Raw genomic sequence first — 13,227 nt, 5'->3', positions numbered from 1 at the left:
TGTGATCAATGTGGGGCAGCTTTCACACAACAGAGTAATCTAAAAATACATAGACGCATACACACTGGAGAGAAGCCGTACAGCTGTGATCAATGTGGGGCAGCTTTCACAGTGCAGAGTACCCTAAAATCACATCAACGCATTCACACTGGAGAGAAGCCGTACAGCTGTGATCAATGTGGGAAAAGGTTTTCTCTGAGTGGTAACCTTGAAAGACACCGGCGTGTTCACACTGGAGAGAAGCCGTACTGGTGTGATCAATGTGGGAAAAGGTTTTCTCACTGTATTAGCCTTAAAAATCACCAGCTCATTCACACTGCCTCGTTGTGAAGATGTTTCAGAGCCAAGCTGTTTCTTCCTGCCTACTCCTCATGCCTCATGTTCCTGTTCTGTAAGGAGGGAATCCTGGTTTTTATTGTAAAATGCAGAGGAGGGTGTAAAGCCTCAGCTCTGAACAACCCTTACCCCCCTTTATCTGCCTGTTGTCTCTCTGCACCAGTTCGGGCCGTTGCACCAGGTCCCATACCGTAGCTCCCTGCCTCTTGATCGCTGTCCTGTTGTGTTGCAGCAATGCTTACTTCACTGCTTCGTGAACCACTGATTGAAGCACATTTGTTGTTTTTCCAGGACCTTTCCAGGCTACAGCGTTCTCGAAGTGTAGGTCCACGTTAGCATCAGTCGCCGTGCTCGCCGTCGCCATGTTGGAAGACTTCTGTGCTCAGGTAAACGGCAGCGAGGCCTGTCTTTTTGCACCTGCAGACATTGCACTAAGTCACAGTGGTAACAAATAAAAACAACTTGCAGCTGGCTATCTTCTCATGCGCACTGGCTTATCTCTCTTGAAGGACAAGGCCGAATTGAACTGAACTGTACTGAAACAACCTCGACAGTCGGACGCCTCATACTCCACATATACACACTCACTATATGATCACACACTACCCACCCCTATCCCTCCCCCTTTGAACTGTCTGCCTCGGAAACCTTTTTCTTTTGTTCTTTCAACCTCCCAAGCCACCTCAAAAAATCCCTTCATGTGACCACATGTGCTGTGTGTTGTCCTGTGCATTATGTTGTTATGTATTATGTACTATGTTGCTCTCTGTATTAATCCTTTTAGGGCAAGCGTGTGGCTGCGCTTTAAATAGCTGCGGCCCGGAGGCTTTTCCAACAAAAGCATTATCTCACTGTCTACCTGGGCACGTGTTACAAAGCTATCTGTATCTGTATCTAAAATGAGACGAGTGCGGAGCCTCAGCTCTGAGCCACCCTTGCAAACACCGGTCACGTGATCTTTTCTATAATTTAGAAAATACATGTTTAAGGACTTTAGGATGAACAGAAACAGCAATGTTTTATGTATAATGAAACTTATTGCCGCCTGTCTTGGCAGGACTCCCTGGAAGAAGAGTTACTGTAGCTCAATGTGATCGTTCCTGGTTAAATAAAGATTAAATAAAAATCAAATAAATCTTTAATATGTCCAAACATTCCTCTCTTCATTGCCGACATACTGGAAGTCGGCCATGTTTAATTGGATGCTCTCCAGTTATTGTTGTTTGGTAGATTAACATTATATGTTCCTACTTTGGGGACTTTTCATTTCGTATTCTTTGTCTGACATTTTCTATTCCCTGTTTGTATTTTCTGTAACTGCATGTGGTTTTAAATCTGTTGGAGTTTCTTCAGACTAAAGCAAAGACACTGATGATGTCATCCTAAAGACACATAAAGGACAGCAACCTGTTTCCAGAGGACACTAAAGAATGACGGAGCAGCAGGAAACAGAGCAGCTCAAATAGCAAACAGCTGATTTATTCATCTGACTCGTAGAATAACGTCAATGATTGACTTGTTTTAAATGTCTGGGAATGTGGAACAGCTCCATGCTGACTACCTGAAATAAAACAAGGCCACATGCTGATTATTGGGGACTTGATTTGATGGATTTATTCTTCCTGTTGTGTCTCTGTTTAAACTCCTAATTTAAAGGTAAAGTCAGCGTCCACTAAAGGTTGTGTTGTTGCTGCTAACAGACTCAGATTATTATTCTAAGTGTGTGTTAACATTATGGGATGGATCCCTACAGAGATAGACCTTTTAGTTAAAGAGGAACATCCTTTTAGTTTAGATCCTTTAGTTTCCAACCAGACCAGAGTGGCGATTGGAGGAACAGTGGAAAGATGAACCAAGACGGCTTTTCATATCCATATTTTCCTTTTCTATTGACTATAGTTGTTTGTTATTAACAGAAATTAACCTATCAACATTTCTATTCGTCATAAAGTTCCGACCCTAAGTTTTTTACCGCCAGTTCAAAATGGAGCTGAACACGGAGGAGGATTCCTCCCTAACGGCCGCTCTGCTCTGCTCCGTGCCCCCGCTGTCCGGTAATAGTTAAAGCAGATAAAAACCTAAAGAACACTCAAAAGCTTCAAGATAAAACTTACTTAAGAAGCTTCTTCATGTTCAAGAGAAGGCCTGTTTCCAGCCAGACTATGAAGTGATTCATGCAATCCCTGTTATTAATATCTTGTCAGTCCCATATGGTCTAGACAAAACCAGTAAACGTTGATTACAGCACCCCCTAATGGTCTATCTTTATCAAAATTGCTACAGAGCCTCTGAGCAGCATGACATAAAAATCCTCACAGGTTTCGTGTTTAGCGCTTTCCTGCTACTGCGGTCCGCATCCTCGGGCTTGGACCCCTTAGCCGAGGATTTGTGGATCTCAGGAGCAAGGCTATGCGGTTCACACAGCACGGATGTGGAACCCTATTTTTTTTAAAGGATTTTCCTTTTTCTTTTCCATTATTCGTCTACATAACTTACATTTACATGAATTACGGGAAATTAACAGGCTGACGATGTACAATGGGTAGCAGACCTGACTTACCAAATAATACACATTTGGACCACTAAGTGGTGCTACAGTGAGGTCAAACGTATTTTTACCTATAACACTCACATTTGACATTAAAAATTAAAATTCTTTACATCCAAGTTCACTGAATTAAGCTGAGTCTCCGGATATAGGCAACGCCCATTTATGCTCAAAGGGCTTTTCGCAATATAAGCGTGAAACCAACTTTTTTGAACTCGTACTAGGCCGTGCGACAGATCTGTACGAAACCTGGTTTATAGCATCTACAGATGGCCCCAACAAAAAGCACCTGGAGCTCAGCGCCAGTGTTTCAGTTAAAACTGTTTAAAGTGTTAGGATAACTAAAATGTATTCTGCAATATCGATATGAATTCTGATATTTTTAAACGCATGTAAAATTACATAATAGATTCATAACAAATTAAACCATTTTTCTTAGAACAAAAGATTTATATCAACTGACAGTCAAATTGGAGTGGTCAAGCGCCCTGAGCGGTTGGGAGGGTACAGTGCCTTGTTCAAGAGCACCTGGCAGTGCCCAGGAGGTGAAGTGACACCAAGTCACACTCCGTTCTTTGGTGCGCATGGGGACTTATACCGGTAACCTTCTGGTTCCTAGCCCAACTCCATACAGACTGAGCTATTGCCCCCCCAAACATTTGACCCCAACCTTCTGATCTGGAGTCAGACGTGCTACCGTTGCATTGCTGTGTGAATATGCATTAATCAAAAAAAAAGTAGATGTGTATATTTATTGACCAGGAGACCTCGTGGCGGTAGCGCGTCTGACTCCAGATCAGAAGGTTGCGTGTTCAAATCACGTCGGGATCAAATGTTTAGGGGTTTGCAGTCACTCAGTCTGTTGGGATTTGGTTTGGGAACTGGATGGTTTAAGTCCCCATGTGGACCAAAGTGTCAATTGGAGGCTGGAGAAATGCCACTTCACCTCCTAGGCCCTGCCAGGTGCTCTTAAGCAAGGCACTGGACCCCCCCCAACTGCTCAGGGTGCCGAACCTGTCAGTTGAAATAGCCTTCTGTTGTCAGAAAACTTGTTTAATTTGTAATTTTACATATGTTTAAAAATATCAGAATTCATATTGATATTGCAGTATTCATAATAAATATTGCAATATCACATTTTGTCAATACCGTACAGCCCTAGTGTGTGTGTGTGTGTGTGTGTGTGTGTGTGTGTGTGTGTTGGGAGTGGGGCTGCTAAATGTCAAGGGCTGGGAGGAGATGGATGCAGAACAACGTGGTAGTACAGTGTGTGTGTGTGTGTGTGTGTGTGTGTGTGTGTGTGTGTGTGTAAGTGTGTAAGTGAGAGAGAGAGACAAATATAAAAAGCTTCAAGTAGACTCTAATAATATAATCATATTGTTTCTTCCACTTATTAAAATATCTGACTTTATTTATCTGTTTCTATCTACTTCTCTACCATATTTATAGTGTGTGATTTGTAAAATACCAATCATAGCCTACATCACATAAAAAAACTACCTCTGTCCCTGTTTATTTAGCAGCCCCACTCCCAACACACACACACACACACACACACAGACACACAGACACACACACACACACACACACACTAGGGCTGCACGATATTGACAAAATGTGATATTGCAATATTGATTAGGAATACTGCAATATTGATATGTTTTCTGATATTTTTAAACATATGTAAAATTACAAAATAGATTCATAAAAAATTAAACAAGTTTTCTTACAACGAAAGGGTTATTTCTACTGACAGTCTGCCGTTGCGCCACAAGGTCTACTTACTAATGCATATACACATCAACTTTCTTTTTCATTAATGCAAATACATAAACTTTCTTTTAAGCTGCAGTTCTAGAACAATAGGTTGAAGTTTTAGAATTTGAACATGCATTGTCACCAGACTTTAGTTTGATCTGAGGAACAGGAGGTCAGCACAGGCCATGATTGTAGAATGCATGTATATCTTAGTCTGGTAAATTACAAGGATTTTTACACTGGGATGGAACTGCTAATCTCGCGATTGACAGCCGATCTGCCCCAATACAGCCACCTGATACTGGGCAGAACTCAGGCATTCCCACTCTCTAAAACACCATCGCCCAACGTGGGGCTCGAACCCACGACCCTGAGATAAGAGTCTCATGCTCTACCGACTGAGCTAGCCAGGCACTTGTCAAGTTTTGAGTCCCAGTCCAAAAATTTTACTTTAAACTTCTGAAATGTTACAGTTCTAGAATGTTACTTGGCAGTTATAGAATGTTAGGTTGAAATTCAAGAATGTTAAGCTGCAGTTCTAGAATGTTATGTTGAAGTTCTAGAATGTTAAGATTCAGTTCTAGAAAGTTAAGCTTTCATTCTAGAAATTTGAGTTGCAATTCAAGAACAATAGGTTGAAGTTTTAGAATTTTTATAAGTTGCGTTCCCAAAAGGTTTATCATAGTCCTAAAAGGTTACAGTGTAGTTCTAGAATGGTGAACTGCAGTTCTAGAATGTTAGGTTTAAGTTCAAGAATGTTAAGCTGCAGTTCTGGAATGTTAAGTTGCAGTTCTGGAATGTTAAGTTGCAGTTGTAGAACAATAAGTTGTAGTTTTAGAATATTAAGAGTTATGGTCCTAAAATGTTGCTTACAGTTCTACAATGTTATGTTGTAGTTCTAGAATGTTAGGTTTAATTTCTAGAATGTTAAGCTGTCAATCTAGAATGTTAGGTCAAAGTATAAGAATGTTAACTTGCAGTTCTGGAATGTTAAGTTGCAGTTCTGGAACAATAAGTTGAAGTTGTAGAATTTTAATAGTTGCGGTCCTAAAATGTTAATTGCAGTTCTTAAATGTTACATTGTAGTTCTAGAATTTTAAGCTGCAGTTCTAGAACAATACGTTGAATTTTAGAATTTTGAACATGCATTGTCCCCAGACTTTAGTTTGATCTGAGGAACATGAGGTCAGCACAGACCATGATCGTAGAATGCAGGCACATTTCAGTCTGGTAAATTACAGGGATTTTTACACTGGGATGGAACTGCTAATCTTGCGATTGACAGACAATCCACACCAATTTTACGGTGCAGAACTCAGGCATTCCCACACTCTAAAACACCACCGCCCAACATGGGGCTTGAGCCCACAACCCTGACATTAAGAGTCTCATGCTCTACCGCCTGAGCAAGAGAGGCGCTTCTTGCTTTTCAAGTTGCGGTCCAAAAATTTTACTAAAAAGTTCTGAAATGTTACAGTTCTAGAATGTTACTTTGCAGTTCTAGAATGTTAAGTTGAAGTTCTAGAATGTTAAGCTGCCATTCTACAATGTTAGCTTTAAATTCTAGAATGTTAAGCTGCAGTTCTAGAATGTTAGGTTGAAGTTCTAGAATGTAAACATGCAGTTCTAGAAAGTTAAGCTTTCATTCTAGAAATTTGAGTTGCAATTCAAGAACAATAGGTTGAAGTTTTAGATTTTTTATAAATTGCGTTCCCAAAAGGTTGCCCATAGTCCTAAAAGGTTACATTGTAGTTCTAGAATGGTAAGCTGCAGTTCTAGAATGTTAGGTTTAAGTTCACGAATGTTAAGCTGCAGTTCTGGAATGTTAAGTTGCAGTTGTAGAACAATAGGTTGTAGTTTTAGAATTTTAAAAGTTATGGTCCTAAAATGTTACTTACAGTTCTACAATGTTATGTTGTAGTTCAAGAATGTTAGATTTAATTTCTAGAATGTTAAGCTGTCAATCTAGAATGTTAGGTCAAACTTCAAGAACGTTAACCTGCAGTTCTAGAATGTTAAATTGCAGTTCTGGAACAATAGGTTGAAGTTTCAGAACAGGCCATGATTGTAGAATGCATGTACATCTTAGTCTGGTAAATTACAGGGATTTTTACACTGGGATAGAACTGCTAATCTTGCGATTGACAGAAGATCGGCCCCACTATATGGTGCAGAACTCAGGCATTCCCACTCTCTAAAAGACCACTGCCCAACGTGGGGCTCGAACACACGACCTTGAGATTAAGAGTCTCATGCTCTACCGACTGAGCCAGCCAGGCAATTCTCAAGTTCAGAGTTGAAGTCTAAAAATTTTACTTAAAAGTTCTGAAATGTTGCAGTTCTAGAATGTTACTTGGCAGTTCTAGAATGTTAGGTTGAAGTTCTAGAATGTTGAGCTGCCATTCTACAATGTTAGCTTTAAATTCTACAATGTTAAGCTGCAGTTCTAGAAAGTTAGGTTGAAGTTCTAGAATGTAAAGATGTTATTGTTTTAGGGAGCAGATTTACAGCTGTACACGTTGCAAATCAGTGACTCACCTTTGCCGCCATCAAAGATGCCATTGGCTTGCAGGTAGTGTGGCCTAGTGGCCTGAGGCACTGGATTAAAGCTCCAGTCTCGCTGGAGGCGTGGATTCAAATCCCACCTCTACCTTTTGCATATATTACATAGCTGGAAGCCAACCAATGTGTTGTCTCTGCTATGATTGTAGGAGCTGATTACACTATACTTAGCCTTCATTATTAGACTCATGGTCCATAAAACAAAAACTAAAAACTAAATAAAAAGACAAATACACAAGAACAGGCACCAATTAAAGATGGCCACTCTCCCAGTAATCCCATCACGGGACTGTATCGCAAAGCACGGGACCTCGGGCCAGTCTCTGTGTCGAGGCATAAACCTCAAAATACACGTGCGCCCGCTCTACCCACTGATTCACCCCGGCCACAGACCAATCCAGTTCTACATCAGATTCCTCAGTAAAGCAGAGCATGGAATAACTCCTGCTGGACAGAACTACACCTGCACTACACCACCTGGGTTTCCTGAGTAGAAGACACCAGCCGTCATTAGAAGAGACCCACACATACACGTATATATATATAAGTACACATCATACATATGTACAGCTGTCATTAGGAGTAACCCGCAGCTTATTGGAGCTCGTCTTTTGGAACTTGACAGCAGGCAGGGTAAAAAGCAGAATAATATGGTTTAAAGAGGTTTATCTCGACAGCATCCGAACACCAGGAGGACTTCCTGGTGACCATGTTACACACACTCACATACATTCTCACATACACACACACACAAGCACACAAAAACATACACTCACCGGCCACTTTATTAGGTACACCTGTCCAACTGCTCGTTAACACTTAATTTCTAAGCAGCCAATCACATGGCGGCAACTCAGTGCATTTAGGCATGTAGACATGGTCAAGAGAATCTCCTGCAGTTCAAACCGAGCATCAGTATGGGGAAGAAAGGTGATTTGAGTGACTTTGAACGTGGCATGATTGTTGGTGCCAGAAGGGCTGGTCTGAGTATTTCAGAAACTGCTAATCTACTGGGATTTTCACGCACAACCATCTCTAGGGTTTACAGAGAATGGTCCGAAAAAGAAAAAACATCCAGTGAGCGGCAGTTCTGTGGGCGGAAATGCCTTGTTGATGCCAGAGGTCAGAGGAGAATGGCCAGACTGGTTCGAGCTGATAGAAGGGCAACAGTGACTCAAATAACCCCGTTACAACCAAGGTGGGCAGAAGAGCATCTCTGAACGCACAGTACGTCGAACTTTGAGGCAGATGGGCTACAGCAGCAGAAGACCACATCGGGTGCCACTCCTTTCAGCTAAGAACAGGAAACTGAGACTACAATTTGCACAAGCTCATCGAAATTGGACAATAGAAGATTGGAAAAACGTTGCCTGGTCTGATGAGTCTCGATTTCTGCTGCGACAGTCGGATGGTAGGGTCAGAATTTGGCGTCTACAACATGAAAGCATGGATCCATCCTGCCTTGTATCAACGGTTCAGGCTGGTGGTGGTGGTGTCATGGTGTGGGGAATATTTCTTGGCACTCTTTGGGCCCTTGGTACCAATTGAGCATCGTTACAACGCCACAGCCTACCTGAGTATTGTTGCTGACCATGTCCATCCTTTATGACCATAATGTACCCAACTTCTGATGGCTACTTTCAGCAGGATAATGCGCCATGTCATAAAGCTGGAATCATCACAGACTGGTTTCTTGAACATGACAATGAGTTCGCTGTACTCAAATGGCCTCCACAGTCACCAGATCTCAATCCAATAGAGCATCTTTGGGATGTGGTGGAACGGGAGATTCGCATCATGGATGTGCAGCCGACAAATCTGCGGCAACTGTGTGATGCCATCATGTCAATATGGACCAAACTCCCTGAGGAATGCTTCCAGCACCTTGTTGAATCTATGCCACGAAGAATTGAGGCAGTTCTGAAGGCAAAAGGGGGTCCAACCCGTTACTAGCATGGGGTACCTAATAAAGTGGCCGGTGAGTGTATATCAACGACTACAAAGTACTTTTTTCAAATGCCCCGTGAACTGGAGCCTCATACACACACACACACAGACACACATACACACAGACACACACACAAAAATACATACACACACACACAGACACATACAACAGACACACATACATACACACAACCACACACACACACACATACACATGAATAAATACACAAACGGACACACACACACACACACACAAACATACACACACACATAAACATACACACACACATAAACACACACACACACACATGAATACACATACACACACAAATACAGACACACACATAAACACACACACACACACATAAAATACACACACATAAAACACACACACACACACATGAATACACATACACACACAAATACAGACACACACATAAACACACACACACACATGAATACACACACACACACGATTACACAAACGGACAAATACACACACACACACACACACTCCCAGAGCCCGGTGATTATTTTCGGTGCTTCATGTGCTTTTTACATTAAAGTTGTCTTTATTGCTTTTTTTTACCTTTTATTGTCGTTTCTTTCCAACATGTTGGATGCTTTATTCTATGATGAACCTTTAGCCAAACGTTAATGAGACAAACACTAATGAAGCATAATGAAGTAATAAAGCAGCTGAGGGGGAACGTTGAGGCTGCAGTGAGCAGACCTGACCAGCAGAGGGCAGCGTGACTCTTCCTGTCTCCCGTCTCTGCTTCCTTGTAAGTCTAATTAAGTTGCATAACAGGGAAACACACATAAATAAAGACCTTATAAATGAATGAATGTAAATACAGCAACCAAAACACACTGTCACACCAGTCTCCATGTAAATAATCACTACTTTTATCATCGTAAAACACACTTCATTAAAAGTGGACAGAAACTAAATAAATCTACCAACAGCCGTCTTGGTTCATCTTTCCACTGTTCCAACAATCACCACTCTGGTCTGGTTGGAATAAACTCTTAATTCACCCATTTACATGTGGAGATATGCTGCTCTATACACGCTAAAAGTAGTGATTACTTACATGGAGTCTGGTGGAGATATGCTGCTCTATACATGCAAAAAGTAGTGATTATTTACATGGAGTCTGGTGGAGATATGCTGCTCTATACACACTAAAAGTAGTGATTATTTACATGGAGTCTGGTGGAGAAATGCTGCTCTATACACGCTAAAAGTAGTGATTATTTACGTGGAGTCTGGTGGAGATATGCTGCTCTATACATGCAAAAAGTAGTGATTATTTACATGGAGTCTGGTGGAGATATGCTGCTCTATACATGCAAAAAGTAGTGATTATTTACATGGAGTCTGGTGGAGAAATGCTGCTCTATACATGCTAAAAGTAGTGATTATTTACATGGAGTCTGGTGGAGATATGCTGCTCTATACACGCTAAAAGTAGTGATTATTTACGTGGAGTCTGGTGGAGATATGCTCCTCTATACACGCTGAAAGTACCCTGCACTAATCAATTATGTTGTTGGACTCTTTCAGAGAGATCATACATCATTTAAATGTGGTTTTTAACAATAATGTCAACTTCCAACATAGAAAACTAAAGTTATTGTTATTGTCAGACGTCACCAGCTAGAAGAAGCTCTGCAGAACAACTAGAGATGAAAACATGAAGAATGTCTCAGGTGCTACAGCAGGCCGTTTTAACATTTAATCAAACCCCCTCCTATCTGTAATTACATTTTAGATATTAATAATAGCATTTCTCTGGTCAAAGTGATATTCTAACTAGTCAGAATGGTAATTAAAGATATGCACAATAACATTCTTACTTGTAGAAATTGTTTTTCAAGATATCTACAACTTAATCAGTCAAAACTACATTTAAATCCTTAAATAGTACAAGTGGCTGTTTTAATATTTAGTAGCTAGACGGGATATTTATTGCAGATATCTGTATTTAATCTTCCTAGTGAGAAAGAACTTTCTAGATATCTGAACTAGATTTTATTAGACCATGTCCCCACGTTGTGTAGACCAGTTTTATTAAAGAACAGCAGTGCTGACAAAGCTCTGCTTACTAAAACATGTCCTCCAGTCACTTTAGAATACGCTCAAAATTGGATTTATTCTTTCACTTCTTTTGACTTTATTCTCAAAAAACAACTTCTATCTCTGATTTATTCTTTTAATGTCTGGCACTAATACTGAAAGTTCAACTTTATTCTCAACAATAAAGATCATCCTAGTTCTCATGCTTACTCAGGCCTTGTGTTCAACACCTGCTTATTTCACCGTTTTTATTCTACAATCACATATTTACACATTTCTTTGACTCATAAACCATCTTACAGAATTCATGAAACAAATAAAAATGGCCAAAGTGACCAGTAATTATCCATTATTAACTTTTTCTACCGGTTTAAACAAGGACACACACTGTGTTCTGGAGACTTATGGGATGTAATAGGCCTCACTCTAAAATGAAGCTTCATGACACAATGAAATATTCAGCAATATGTTTCTGTGGCTGCACATCAAATACTAAGAAATGTGTATCTGATGACATAATCAACACATTAATTTGATGCATCATGACAACGTTATGTAGAGTTGTGTCAGTTATGGCAGTTCCTAAAGACACCAAACATGTCAAGATAACGTTTGATTCAATTGCAAAATAATTACTGATCATTTAACATATGATAATAAATGGAATAAAGTGTAAATCAGTCACACGGAAACAGATTCTGTAAAAAATAAGATGTAAAATATATCAATATGTACATTTGTTCCCTTGATTGAAAATAAATCATACCTGAAATGAGATCAGTGATTAGTTTTACTCTGACAGGAGAGATGATCAGAGGGGCAGAGTTTTTACCACCAGCATTATTACAGGGACTGAAGTAAGGGAAGAATGGGAAGAGTTTCTCAGTGAAGGAGCAGTCAGTAAAGGAGTAGATAAGAACTGCTGCATCTACGTTATAAAAGGAGACCAGACCTCCTCATAGTCCACAAACACCCCACCTTCTGAGGAGGAGACTTCAGAGAGAGACGGACTGGAAGGACATCATTAGCTTTGTACTCATTTCATTTCTCAACAATATCATCCAGTAACAATTCCGAGGACTCAGTGTGATGGTTCCTTCCTGTTGCTCGACTCTCTGGCCACTCCTAAATCCCATGCAGTCTTTCCTTAACTTGAACCCTCAAGTAAAATCTGCCTGAAGAGAAAACTCTGTTTTCCTAAAACATTACAAAAACAAGAAAATCTCTGGGTTGTCTGGGAGATTCCTCTCACGTCACTATGATTTACTTGTTTCCCATCGTCAGACAGGATGAGTTCAGGATGTGCTGGTCAGGATCAAGAGTCAATCCACTGCATGCTGCTGGACCCTCTTCAGCTCAGACTCAGCAAGAAGCTTCTTCATCTCTGTACTGGTGTCTCCTTCAGGTGAACCACGGCTTTCACCACAGTCCCCTCATATGATGATGGACAGACGCTGACCTCTGTCCAATCCTCGGTGGGTGGAGGTTGTTGGATGTTATAGGATGGACCCCGGAGAAGATGGAGGTGGTCTTCAGAGCGTAACATCTGCTCCACCTCAGTGCTTCTCTTCATCAGCTCAGACATTTCCTGTTCCAGCTCTTTGATGAAAGCTTCGGCCTGTTTTTCTGTTGTTTTCTGCTCTCTTTGATGGTCTTGATGAGCTCATCAGCTCTTCTCAACAGACTCCTTCAGAGAAGTGAAGACTGAACACCTTCGCTATCTCTCTGTCTGCATCTTCCTCACTGAGGTCCACTGAGTGTTTGACCTCCTGAATCTTCAGCCGTCTCTTCTGGATCATCTGCTGAATTTCAGCCTCTGTCTCCCCAGATATACCTTTCTTTCCATATTCTTCTGTGAGAGGAAAAACATCATGTGTCTTGTGGTCTAAAACAGTGCAGAATATGCAGACACATGTCTGGTCGGTCTTACAGACAGCTCCAGAGGTTATCGTGCTCTCCGTCACTACTACTGCTTCCATGCCATTTGGTCTCC

At 40.9% G+C, this 13,227-nt stretch overlaps 1 long non-coding RNA gene and 1 other non-coding gene across 2 annotated transcripts; both read right to left on the bottom strand.

Annotated features, from left to right (window-relative positions):
* Window positions 1-1,359: 1,359 nt before the first annotated feature.
* LOC116682803 (uncharacterized) lies at window positions 1,360-11,771 on the bottom strand. The gene is made up of 3 exons (XR_004330484.1): window positions 11,621-11,771; window positions 11,527-11,529; window positions 1,360-1,370 (listed from the first exon to the last, which is right to left on the bottom strand). It is a non-coding gene; the product is annotated as an uncharacterized LOC116682803 (long non-coding RNA).
* Window positions 6,849-6,921, bottom strand: trnak-cuu (transfer RNA lysine (anticodon CUU)). Its single transcript has one exon. It is a non-coding gene; the product is annotated as a tRNA-Lys (tRNA).
* Window positions 11,772-13,227: the final 1,456 nt, after the last annotated feature.

Source organism: Etheostoma spectabile, unplaced genomic scaffold (genome assembly GCF_008692095.1).
Source record: "Etheostoma spectabile isolate EspeVRDwgs_2016 unplaced genomic scaffold, UIUC_Espe_1.0 scaffold00018855, whole genome shotgun sequence".
Classification (NCBI taxonomy): domain Eukaryota; kingdom Metazoa; phylum Chordata; class Actinopteri; order Perciformes; family Percidae; genus Etheostoma; species Etheostoma spectabile.
This window is presented reverse-complemented; position numbering and strand designations above follow the sequence as displayed.